The sequence below is a fragment of the Chiloscyllium punctatum genome, chromosome 51, assembly GCF_047496795.1.
Source record: "Chiloscyllium punctatum isolate Juve2018m chromosome 51, sChiPun1.3, whole genome shotgun sequence".
In the NCBI taxonomy this organism is placed as follows: Eukaryota; Metazoa; Chordata; class Chondrichthyes; order Orectolobiformes; family Hemiscylliidae; genus Chiloscyllium; species Chiloscyllium punctatum.
In genome coordinates this window covers 19,016,056-19,030,020 of record NC_092789.1, presented here as the reverse complement: position 1 = coordinate 19,030,020, position 13,965 = coordinate 19,016,056, and positions in this window count along the sequence as shown.

Genomic DNA, 13,965 nt, shown 5'->3' with positions numbered 1-13,965 from the left:
AGAATCACACAGCATCAGGTTATATAGTCCATCAGGTTTACTTGAAAGTATTAGCTTTCAGAGTGCTGCCACTTCAGGTAATCAGTGCAGCAGGGTCCTAATACACTGAATTTATGGTAAACTATCACAGTGGTATGCAATTGAAATGATGTATTAAACGAACATAGATTGTTATTAAGTCTTTCACCTTTTAGAATGTATTGCAGGTTTCGCTTCATTAATATGTAAATCCCAGGACTTCGTTTAAGTAACATTCTCGAGATAACTTAAGGTTTTAAAAACAAAATGACATCCCAGCTCAGACAATGTATTAAATCTGTCAGGTTCGAGTCTGTCTGAATCCCAAACTTGAGTCAGACTGGTTCAATTTCTCGAGTGGGAATTTATAAATTGTGGTAGGATTTGACTGTGTGCTTTCTGAGCAAAAATGGAATGTATCTGCATACATATATACATTATTTTCGAGATAATTAGAGATGGACATCCACTTCTGGCCTCACCTGTCACACTCCCATTCAAACATTTTCCAAAATCTTCAGACATACTCCCTGTGTAAAAGAAAAACAAATGCATCACACTGTGCCCGATTTCATTTAAATATGTGCTTTACCTGGTCATCACTTCCAGAGCCTGTCTGCCTTCTGCTGCCTCACTGTGTGTGGAGATTCTCACGGATTACCCCTGCTCATCATTTGTCCCCAGGGAACAAGAATCCTGCAATCTTTGCCGGGACAATCAATGTTTAAAGATACTTTCAAATGCTCCTAAGTAATGCGAGGGTGGTGTAGTGGATCGCACTGCTGCCGCATAGCGTCATGGATGTGGGTTCGTGGTTTGGCCTCGGGCAACTGTGTGGATTCTGTATATTTTCCATAGGAATGCGTGGGTTCCTTCCTGGTGCTCCGGTTTCCTCCCAAAATCCAAAGATGTGAGATTAGGTGAATTGGCCATGGTAAATTTTCTCGCCTTCAGGGATGTGTATGGTTGGTAAATCAGTTGTAACTATAGGGTAACAGAATGGGTCTGTGTGGGTTACTCTTCAGCGGGTCGGTGTGGATCTTTTGGACCAAAGGGTCTGTGGGGATTGTATTCGAACTGAAAGATGCACAGCACCAGAGTTGACACTGTTTAACAAAAGTGAACTTAATTATGTGACTGAAAGGTTAAACGAAGAAACATTCAAACAAAACAATGTTTGCTTCAACATTCTCTGCAATGTTTTGAATTTGTTTTACATTTACAGCCCAGGATGTTTATCTCATGAAGCCTTGAAGGTTCATTCACTTTCTATAGAGATCAACACCAACGTCTGCCATTTCCCACTTGAACTTCCGTCCATTTCTTCCCAGTTTCTCATTCTGATACTGGAGATTTACAGAGCTCTCTCTCTCTCCACAAATGCTCCACTGTCTGTTTTGTCAGAGCTCTTTGGGTAAAAGCAGTTTGTCTGTCAAAAGACCGCCAACTCTATCACAGTTGGTTGCAATCTTCATTGGTGACATTGCTCCAATGCATTTTTATACTTAATAGGCTGTTTTGAATTTTTCCTCTGATCTTCATTCACCATAAATGTTAGTTAACTCTGAGTCAACAGCTTCCTCAATTTGTCTCTACAGATTACCTTTCAACACTTTGTTTCTTCCACACCATGTTGAGGTTTAATTTGCTCTGTTCTGAACTGGTAATTGATTGTTTTATTCAGTATTAATTCAGTAGTGGCGGGCAATTTAACCTTTGATGTTAGGAATGCACAGTTGCTAATGCCTTTGTCTAGTCTTTGAAATTTTTTACTTTGCGATTTTCCCGATAGTTTTTTCCAGATTCTGCACTGTCCAATACTTCAATTTCTCGAATTTCAAGTAAGTTCCATGCTGAGCTGGAGTCCAAATGTAGAAGACTTTTCACATACAGACATAACTTCAGAACTGTGACTCTCCATCCAAGGGTGGGAAAACAGTAAATTGCCCATAAAATCATTTCCCTTTGTTGAATTCACATGATTAATAAGTAACGTGCAAACAAAAACAACAAGAGACTCTACTCACAGAATAAAATGTCAATTCACTCTGAGCAACGATCAATAAGACATAGGTACAGAAGTAGTCCATTCAGCCCATCAAGTCTGGTCAGCTATTTAATCAGATCACCGCCATTGATCGGATTGCCCTCAACTACAATGACTTGCCTTTTCTGAAAAACCGTTGATTGCCTTCCTGATTAAAATCTGTCCATCTCAGCTTTCAGTACACTTAATACACCAGGCTAAATAGTCCTCAGAGATAACAAGAAATTAATCCTCATCTCGTTCTTAAATAAGTGAACAAATATTATGAGACCATGCACTGTGGCCCGAGACAGGAGGCCTGTGACCAGTGGAGTACCACAAAAATTGTTGTTGGGTACACTACTTTTCGTCATTTACGTAAATGATTCAGATTTGAGCATAAGATGCATAGTTAGTAAGGACAAGGGACTAGTTTGCAGGACTTACACACTTAATGGTAATCTCCTAGGGAATGTTGCTGAACAAGCAGAACTTGGAGTGCAGGTTCATAACTCCTTGAAGCTGGAGTCGTAGGTTGATAGGATAGTGAAGAAGGCGTTTAGTATGCTTTCTTTTATTGGACAGAGTATTGACTACGGCAGTTGGGAGGTCATGTTGCGGCTGTAGAGGCTATTGGTTGGACCACTGTTGGAATATTGCATGCAATTCGGGTCTCCTTTCTATCGGAAAGATATTTTGAAACCTGAAAGATTTCAGAAAAGATTTACAAAGATATTGCCAGGATTGGAGGTTTTGAGCTATAGGGAGAGGCTGAACAGGCAGGGGCTGTTTTCCCTGGAGGGTCGGAGACTGAGGGGTGAACTTACAGAGGTTTAGAAAATTAAGAGGGGCATGGATAGGATAAATAGACAAAGATTAGATTAGCATATCCGTTCGGCATGGACGGATTGAACCGAAGGGTCTGTGTCCATGCTGTACATCTCTATGACTGTACATAGATCTTGTCCCAGAGAGTCTTTCCAAATAATTCCCCTCCCATCGATGTGAAACTAACAGGCCTGTAAAATCCTGGATTATCCCTGCTATCCTTTTGATATGATGGGACTATGTCATGAGCCAGTTTTGGACTGGGGTGGATAAAGTTAAAAATCACACAACATCGGATCATAGTCCAACAGGTTTAATGGTAAACAATAGCTTTCAGTGCGCTGCTCCTTCAATCGGTGGTTGTGGAGTGAAACATCACAGGACCCAGAATGCATAAAGTGTCATGATACATTGAACAAAACTGGAATTTTAATTCTTCCATCTTTTAGCATGCTTTGCAAGTTTCGATTCATTAATCAGTAAATTGCAGAACTTCTTTTAAGCCACCTCCATGTGCTAACTTAAGGTTTTCTCACAAATGGTGACATCTCAGCTCAGACAATGCTTTAAAAGTGTGAGATCAGAGTCTGTCTGTATCCCAATCTTGAGCCCGAATGGTTCTATTTGCAAAGGGGAATTTACGAGATATTATATGTGTTGATAGCCTGTATGGACTATGCGATCTATACACCAGACCTCTGTGAAAACACCTGTGGCTAAAAAGGACACAAAGATATCTGTCTGTGCTCTAGTAATACGTTTTGAGAAGATTTGTAGCTCAGGTTGATTTTTTTGGATGTAGGTTTGCTCGCTGAGCTGCAAGGTTCATTTCCAGATATTTCGATACCCAATGAGGTAACATCTTCAGTAGGTCTCTGGTGAAGCAATGCTGAAAATTCCTGCATTCTGTTTATATGTTTGCATTTGTTTGGTTTGGTGATGTCATTTGCTGTAGTGATGTTATTTTCTGTGGTGAAATCACTTCCTGTTCCTTTTCTCAGGGGGAGATCGATAAGGTCGAACTCAAAGTGTTTGTTGAGAGAGTTTTTTGATAGAATGTTACAGTAAATTGCTCTCTTGCCTCACTCAATACTCTGGGACTGATCCCATCAGAACCCGGTATCTTGTCTATCTTAATATGTTTTAAAACGCACACCTCTTCCTTTTTAGCAATAACCTGGCTAAGAAACTTGCTATTCCCTTCCCTGAGGTCATCCTCCACCAATTCCTTCTCTTTGGTGAAAACTGACATGAAGAATACGTTTATGACCTAAACTAGCACTTCTGACACTGCACATAGAACCCCTGCTTTATCGTTGAGTGGACCAGCCATTTCCCTGGCTACATCCTTGTTTCTTTTATATATGTGTGAAAAGCTTTGGGATTCTCCTTAATACTGTTTGCTGACGACTTTTCGTGGCCCCGTTTAGCACTTCTAATTCCTTTTATAAGTCCATTCCGACTTTCTTTCTTTACTTCAAGGGCATTGTCATTTCCCCTTCTCCTAAACCATTGGAAGTGAAAAATCACACAACACCAAGTTATAGTCCAACAGGTTTATTTTTAATCAATAGCTTTCTCCGCACTGCTCCTTCATCAGGTGGTTGTGGAGAATATGATCGTAGGACACGGAACGTGCAGCAAAAGTGTACAGTGTGATGTAACTGAAATTATATGTCGAAAAAGACCTGTTTTATTGATAAGTCTCATCTTTTAGAGTGGGCATGTTGGATTCATTCCTTTCATATGTAAATTCTAGTAGTTTCTTGAAGTTACAATCTCCAATGAACTTTAACCCTCGGTGCAATATCGCCCCAGATAATGCATTGAAGGTGCAAGATGCCCTGAGGCTGTCAGTGCCCCAATGTTCAGACTGATTCTCATCTAAAAAAGGATTATACAGCATCTTACATGCAGTTAAGAACTTTTCGAGCAATATTAAATGTAATTCTGCAAGCGCAAATTCTCCCCACAAACTGATGTGTGTGTGTGTGCGCGTGTGTGCATGTGGACTTGGGGGAGTGGGGTTGAGTGTCTGTGAGAAAAAGCGTGCCTGTGTTTGTGTGTGAGTGTGAGTGTAAAGGGGTATAAGTCTGTGAGAGGGTGCTTGAGTGAGTGTGGGAGTATGTGTGAGCTTCTGAGAGACAGCTTGCATATGAGAGAGGATTTGCATGAGTGTATGAGTTTGTGGAATTGTGTGTAAATTAGTCTGTAGGTGTGTGTGTCTCTGTGTGTGTGTGCGTGTGTGTGTGTCTAATGTAGTGGGGTCACCTGTACTGTGAAATGAAACCACGCCCCTGGTTGAGGCCAACCCATGGGTTCCATACTTGGCTATCAGCCTCTGCTTGGCCACGATTCGTTGTGGACTGTCCTGAAGTCTGCCTTGGAGGATGGTCACCCGAAGGTTTGAAGTCGAATGTCCTTGGACCGCTGAAGTGTTCTCCGACTGGGAGGGAACATTCCTGTCTGTTGATTGTTGTGCGGAGACCATTCACCGTTGCGGTAGCCTCTCTTTTTCTCACCAATATACCATGCCTCAGGGCATTCTTACCTGCAGTGTATGAGATAGACGACGTTGACAGAGTCACATGACTACATGACTTCCTGCCATGCACTCAGGGGGATGGCCTCAACCGGGACCTTACGTTTATGTGATCCTACAGCTGAGACACACACACACACACACACACACACACACACACACACACACATGCACACACACACACACCTCTCTTAGTTTGTGGGGTGAATGCTTACTTTCAGAATTACATTTGATATTGCTCAAAAACGGCTTAAGCCCTTGTAAGATTCTGTAGATCCTTATTTTAGATTAGTATCATTCTGAACACTAGGGCACAGATAGCCTCACACAGGGCACCTCACACCTCCAATGCATTGTCTGGGCCAACGTGGCACCGAGGGTTAAAGTTTCCGAGAAAATGCAACTTTTATTAAGTTCCGAAATTTGCATATGAAAGAACTGAAACCATCATGCCCATTCTAAAAAATAAGAGAGTTAACAAAAAATGTGTATCTTTTCCAATATATAACTTCAGTGATATCACGCTGTGAACATTTGCCCTTAATTCAGTGTCTTACAATCTTATACTCCACAACCACCTGATGAAGTAGCAGCGTGCAGAAAGCTAGACCAACCAATTCAACCTGTTGGTCTATAACCTGGTTTTGTGTGATTTTTAATATTGTCCACAATACTCCAATACTAGCACCTTCAAATCAAACCTTAGCAACGCTTTCTTTTTCTTTCTGACCATGGTCTTAATATCCTTGGTTATCCGAAGTTCATGTATCTTGTGATTCGCATCCCTCATTCTCCCAGGAATGTGGCACTCCTGAACTCTTATCAACTGCTTTTTGAAATACTCCCACATCTCTGATGCCTATTTACCCTCAAACAGCCGGCTCCGATCAAGAATGTTCTGTTCCAGCCTTGTTGTAGTTCCCCTTCCTCTAATTTAAAGCCTTCACCGGAGGGCTGCTAATCCACGAGCATCTTACGGTATTATAGTGGCTACTCCCAAAATACACCACCTCCCCCACCAACCCCCGCCACCCCCCAATGTGGCACGTTGGAACAGCGGTGGGGTAGCACGGTGATTCAACGGTGAGCACTGCTGTTCAATGGCGCTCGGAGCCCAGGTTCGATTCCTGACCCCCACTGAAACTTCACTCACCTGTCCAGGCTCATTTCCCAAATTCAGGTTCCATATAATCCCTTCCATTGTCGGGCTGTTTACATATCATGTCAAGAATCCCTCTTGAATGATCCTTACAAATTCTGCCCCATCCCATCCCCGAGCACACAGTGAGTCCCAGTCAATCTACAGGAAAGGAACATTACCCAAAACAGCAATCCTACTAATGTTACGTCTTTCCAAATCTGTCTACATGTTCTCTCCTCTGTCTCCCGCTGGCTGTTGTGTGGCCGGTCGTATACCATTCTGGTTTCACCTTTCCTATTCCTGACTTTTAAGCGATTAAACGCTGCCCTTGATCATTTATATTATTCCTCGAATTGTTGTTTTGACAGGAGCTTAAACCTCCTCCCTTCTAGCGATGCACAGCAAAGACTCGGAATTTCTCCAATCACGGCCGAGCACTGCTTTTTCTAATTTCACCTGGTTTGGGATGTTCAAGCTCCATGTGGGGTAATGTGGACCTCAGTCTCTATCTTGGACCTAGTTCTGAATATAACAATTTCATCTAATGTGGCACGGTGGATCAGTGGTGAGGTGGCACGATGGTTCAGCGGTTAGCACTGCTGCCTCATGGCGCTAGGGACGCAGGTTGGATTCCAGCCTTAGGTCACTGCTTGTGTGGCGTTTCCATGTTCTCCCTATGTCTCTGTGTGTTTCCTCCGGGCGCTCCGGGTTCGTCCCCAGTCCGAAGGTGTGCAGATTAGATAAACTGGCCATGCTCAATTGCCCACAATGTCCAGGAATGTGTGGGTCAGGTGCATTAGTCAGGGTAAATAAAGAGTACGAGTTTCGGGGAATGGGTCGATGGGTGGGATACTCATCAGAGGATCAGTGTGGATTTGTTGGATCGAAGGGCCTGTTTCCACGCTATCAGTATTCTATGAATTAATGTGGGACCTTTGAAGCCCTATGCTGAGAAATTTAGGCCTCAGGCTTCATTATCAGCATAGCACTGCATTTAATAACTCCATCCAATGTGGGAAATCTGGAGACACAGACTGGGTAATGCACGTGCAGGCTCAGTCTCAGGCCAGCTTATATCTTGGATTAATACTTCCGAGTTCACCAATCTCATTTTTAACCAGAGAGAGTAAAAACCAGTAATCCTTGGAAGTTAATGTACTGGTCCTCTCTTTTGAAGTAGACCAGGTGACCCAGATCAATATGCCTCATCTGCCAGTTCTGCTGACATTTCCTTCTCCAACTGACCAATATCCACAACGTAAGCAAACGTAAACTTGGTCTTCATCGTGTGCATAGTGCTAGCTGATCTGATGGAATAATGTGGAAACAAGGTTCCTTACCCTCCCAGCTATATATATGTGCACACAGAGCAGGAGAGTCTCAGTCTCCATTCTTGAGCACATCCCTACACTGATCTCACACTCGATGATGTGGGATGAATCGAGAAGCACAGTGTGGGGAAACCTAGGCCTAGGATTCAGATCCTGAACCAAATATTTACTGCTAATCGCGGGCTAGTTCAAACCCACAGATCAGGAAGATGTAGCCCAAGTCGAATCTTGGCCGAGGACTCGCTTAGCCAATTTCACTTCCGGTATCAGATCAGTGATTATCTCCACCATCCATACACCCAGAGCTAAAGCTGTATCTTGCTCCTCGTCAGCCAATGTGATTCATGGTGGTGGATTAAATGAGCCATATCCCACTCCTACCCTGGCCATGATGAAGGTCCAGGTTGCATCTCAAGCCTAATGCTGAGTTCGTCAATTCGCCAATATCTCCACAATGGAGGAAAATATCGGCTCAGCATGCGTCAAGGGGCGAGAGCTGGGTTAGCCAATTTCACACCCAGTTATGGATTAAATGTGGGGAAATATAGGACCAGACGGTATCATGGGCCTAATGCTGAAAGAGCCAATCCAAGTGCAGGACTTATTGAGTAGCTCAGTGCAGGGGCATTAACACTGAGGCTTCATTTTCACTTGCTTCATAAATCAGCTGTGTTTATGACTGAGGCCTCGACACTGTCTAATTGGCATAGGGGGCCACGACTGTGCCACGGGTGAGTGCAGCCTCCCCATCCCTGAGAACCATCATCCTTCCCTCCCAGCGAGTGGATCAGCAGGAGTCACCAACGATCCTTCAGGATCCCCAGATGAACAACTCCAGCTACCTATACGCGCAGCCCTCACAACGATTTGGATGTTTGGGAGCCTGCCGTCCACCTGTGTCAACATCGTGCCCCCTGCCATCACCTGGCTGCCCTTCTGCATCGTATCCTGTGTGAGTGGGGAGCTGAACAAGGCCAGGCAAAACCTCCACCAGTAGCTGCAGTGAACAATTACAGACCTCCAGGGCCTGGATGCCAAACTGCGCTGCATCGTGACCTCCCTGCGCTTGGCTTCCAGCAACCTGCTAAGAGTCAAGCAGCCCCAGGCCATGTCAACGACTGCTACATCATACACACTAGATGGGCTGAGGTGTCAAGGATCTGGAGTGACTGTAGCCTGAAGCCTAGCTCCTAGTCATCAACTGGACTGATCACAAGGGATAAAGGTGGCCAAAAGGCCTGGGCCTAGCTCCTAGTTATTAATAAGACAATTTGCATTCATGAAAAGCCGAGAACCTCGCACTTTTGACCAGTCGGCCGAATTGGCAAGGGAGTCTTAAAGTTGAGATTTGAGATGTCCCAGTAAATTTCTTGTGGACTCAGACATGCAAAGTCTCCCTCGAGGATCGTCCCAGAGATCACAGTCTTTGGAAGTCTGGAATAAATCGCTCTCACGTGCAGTTTATTTTAATTTTAGTCATCCACTTTATTTACCAATAGCTTCGCTGTGACAACATATCAAAGACACCAAGAAGTTCAGCTTATTAGTTTCGAAAGGGTGCAGAGGAGATTTACTGGGATATTGACTGGTATGGGTGGAAGATCATACGAAGAAAGGCTGAGGGACTTGAGGCTGTTTTCGTTGGAGAGAAGAAGGTTGTCTAGTGGTGAGGCAGCAGCGGTGAAGGAGGCCCAGGACCTCCATGTCCTCGGCAAAGTGGGAGGGGGAGTTGAAATGTTGGACCACGGGGCGCATGGAGACGCCTGGAGGAAGAACGCTTCATCTTCCGCCTCGGAACACTTCAACCCCAGGGCATCAATGTGGACTTGAACAGTTTCCTTATGTCCCCTTCCCCACCTCACCCTAGTTCTAAACTTCCAGCTCAGTAACTGTCCCCATGACTTGCCCGGACTTGTCCTACCTGCTTATCTTCTTTTCCACCGATCCACTCCACCCTCTCCTCCTTGACCTATCACCTTCATCCCCTCCCCCACTCACCCATTGTACTCTATGCTACTTTTTCCCCACCCCCACCCTCCTCAAGCTTATCTCTCCACGCTTCAGGCTCACTGACTTTATTCCTGATGAAGGGCTTTTTCCGCAAACGTCAAGTTCAAAGTTATTTGGATGCTGCCTGAACTGCTGTGCTCTTCCAGCACACTAATCCAGAATCTGGTTTCCAGCATCTGCAGTCATTGTTTTGACCTAGTAACAAAGGAACAGGAGAATCGACGTTTCAGACCTTCTTCAGGATTCCTGAAGAACGGCTTATGCCCGAAATATCGATTCTCCTGCTCCCTTGATGCTGCTTGACCTGCTGCGCTTTTCCAGCAACACATTTTTAAATACTTACAAAATGCCCAGCACTTCCCTGTAAAATCTGACACATTTCCCTGGACCCGCCTATTAATACCAACGCACTCCCTTGGACTACCATTTAAATACTAACACAATCCCTGGCACTCACCCCTGGAATAACTACATACTCCCAGGTACAGTCTCATAACACCGACACAGTCCCTGTGACCCATCCTGTTATGACTGTCTCACTCCCCACGATTCACCTGTAAATACTGAAACACTCCACGGGAGCCCCATATTAACACTGACATGCTCCCCGGGATCCTCACTGCATAAACTGGCACAATCCACAAGAACACCCAGTAAATACTGACAATTTCCACTGGGACATCCCTGTAAATCCTTACACTCTCCATGTGCCGTCTCTGATAAATACCAACTGTCTCTCCGGTAACCGACGCAGCCCAGGACACCAATAGATACTGATACATTCCGCGGTACACCTCTTTTAATGCTGGCACACTGCTCAAGAACTCCACTGAAAAGACTAACATATCCCCTGTTCCCCGAATAACTACCGAACACTGCACGGGAATTCACATCTGAATACTAACACATACTGCGAGGCTCCTCAATCCCCCCGTAAATACTAAAGATCTCCCGGGGTACATTCTTGTAAATGCTGACACATGCGCCGGTGCACCCCTGTAAATGCTGTTACACTGCCCAGGAACATGGATACATTCCCTGGAAACACCTATAAATACGGACTGCTGCCTGGAAGTTTCCCACTGAATACTGACACACAGCGCAGGCCCTGTGAAAACTCGAAAAACCAGGGGAACCTTCCTGTAACTCCTGACATACTCCTCGGTGCACACCTTTAAACGCCATCACAGTGCCCTGGAAACCCTCTGTATACCTTGGCACACACACCAAAACACGACCCTGTCAATAATGACACACTTCCCAGAAACTACCTGAAAATAACGACACACTCCCCTGTATACCACCCCCCCCCACCGTAAGTACTCAATTACTGCCCAGAACCCCCGTAAATACTGACCCTACCCCCGCGCTACATACCTAATTTCTCCCTTGGACTCCCCTATCAATACTGACACACATCATGAGACACACTCATAAACATTGACACACAACCCGGATTCCTCCTGCAAATACTGACACTTCCCCCTCCCCCCCCACACACACACACCTGTAAATACTGACACAATACCTGGAAACCATTCTGTTAATACCGACACAGTCCCCAAGACACCCAATCCGGAAGTTCAGCACTCTCCTCAAGCACATCTGACACACACAACATGATCACCCCGTAAATGCCGACACTTTTCACCGGGACACCACTGTGCATACTGTCATTTACCCAGTAATTCTCTGCAAATACCGACACACTCCCTCTGACCACCTCTGTAATTGTAGGCACACTCCATGGTATCCCCTATAAAAATGAACTCTCTCCCTCCAGGAGCCCTGTAAATGCTGACACATTCTTCGGCACACCCTTGTAAATGTTGTCACACTGCTCTTTTACCTCCCCGTCCATAACGACTGACACTCTTCCCGTAAATAATGACACATTCCCGGGAAACGCCCCTGTTTTTAGCGACATACTCCCCTGCACACACCCCTGTAAATATTGACCTACGCCCTGGAACTCCCACTAAATATTGAAACACTCCACGGGACACAACTGTAAATATCAATCCACTCCACGTGACTCCCGTTAACACTGACACATTCTCCAGGACCACCTGTAAATTCCGACACTTTCCCCGCCATATCCCAATAGATACTGACACATGCCCCTTTACCACCCTGCAAATACTGACGAACTCTCTGGGACCAACCCCCAGGAAGTAATGGCACCCTCCCTGAGACCACGCCTGTAAATGCAGACACTGTCTCCGGGAACCCAGCTGTAAAGATTAGATTCCCCTACAGTGTGGAAACATACCCTTCTGCCCAACAATTCCGCACTAACCAGCCAGATCCATTTCACTCTGACCAATACGCCTAAAACTACAGGCAATTTACCTTGGCCAATCCACGAATCCTACACATGTTTGTACGGTGGGAGGGAACTGGAGCATCTGGAGTAAACCTACTCAGAGACGAAGAGAATGTAGAAACTACTCAGACAGTCAGGATTCGAACCTGTGCCACTGGCCTGTGAGGCAGCAGTGCGAATCACTGAGCATTCTTGCTGCACCAAACATCGCCATATTCCCCAAGAACCCCTATAAATTCCGATACTCTCCTCTGAATCCTTTGCAAATACTGACACACTCACCAAGAAGATACCAGCATGTTGTAACACAGTTCCTGTTACGATCCTGTAAATACTGACACACTCCCCAGGATCCCCCTGTGAATAACGACACATGACCTGGGACAACCCCTGTAAATACAGATGATCTCTCTGTGACCGCACCTGTAACTACTGGCACACGCTACGAAAACACCCTTGTATATTCCGAAAAAATACACTGGGACACTCCTGTAAATACAAATACAAACCCCAGTATCCCTTGTAGATACACTCGCTGGGAACCCACACCCCCGTAAATACTGATGCACTCGTTGGGACACCCTTATAAATACTGATACTCTACTCTGGAACCCACTGTAGATACTAACGCACAGCACAGGTGTCCACTGTGAATACTGACACATTCCCCGGCATCACCCTGTATACACTGACACACTCGCTGGGCGTCCCCTGTAAGTAATGGTACGTTCTACGGGAGCACCCTGTAAATACTGAAATATTCCCCGGGAGACCTCCTGTAAATACCGGCACAGTCCATGGGAGCACCGTGTAAATACTGACATACTCCCCAGGACACCCCTGTAAACACTGACACATACCACAGGACCACACTGTAAATGGTGACACACACCCCGCATGCAGCCTTTAAATACCAATGCACTCCCTGGCGCCAAGCCCTGTAGATACTGACACACTCCACGGGACACCCCATAATTACCAATACTCAAATTGTGGAATACATGTCAATACAGACATTCTCCCTGGTATCCCCCTGCAAATCACAGCGCACTACCCGGGATGCTGTGTGTAAATACAGACACTCTCTGTGGGATGCCCCCTCTAAATGTCAACACACTTGCAAATAAGGACATCCTCACTGGGACCCCCTGTAAATACTGACACAGTCCCTAGGTCTTGTCCTGTAAATAGTGACACACTCCCCAGGACACCATCTGTAAATACTGACACACTTCTGAGGAGCCTCCTGTGAATCCTGGCAAACTCCCCAAGATCCCCCTGGGAATAACAATACCCTGGGTGGGACCCCGTCCCCGCCCAATAAATGCAGGCACTCTCCCCGGGACCACTGTGTAAGTAGTGACACTATCTCAGAACGTAACCCCTGTAAATACTGACTCCCCCAGAGACACCCCTTCTAAATACCGACACACTGGCCAGGACAAACCTGTGAATCCTGGCACACTCCCCGGGACGCCCCTGCAAATAATGAAATACTGCCTGGACCCCTTCTATAAATACAGACACTACCTGCGGACCCCCTTTTAATACCGACACTCTCCCAGGACACAACCGCTGTAAATGCCGACTCAGCCCCAGGGACACCCCGCTGTAAATATCAACACAGTCTCCAGTACTAACCTGCCAATACTGACGCGCTTCCCGGGCTCCCATGTAAATACTGACCTGCTCCACTTGACGTCCCTGTAAATACCGACAGACTCCCCAGGTCTCGCTGATAAT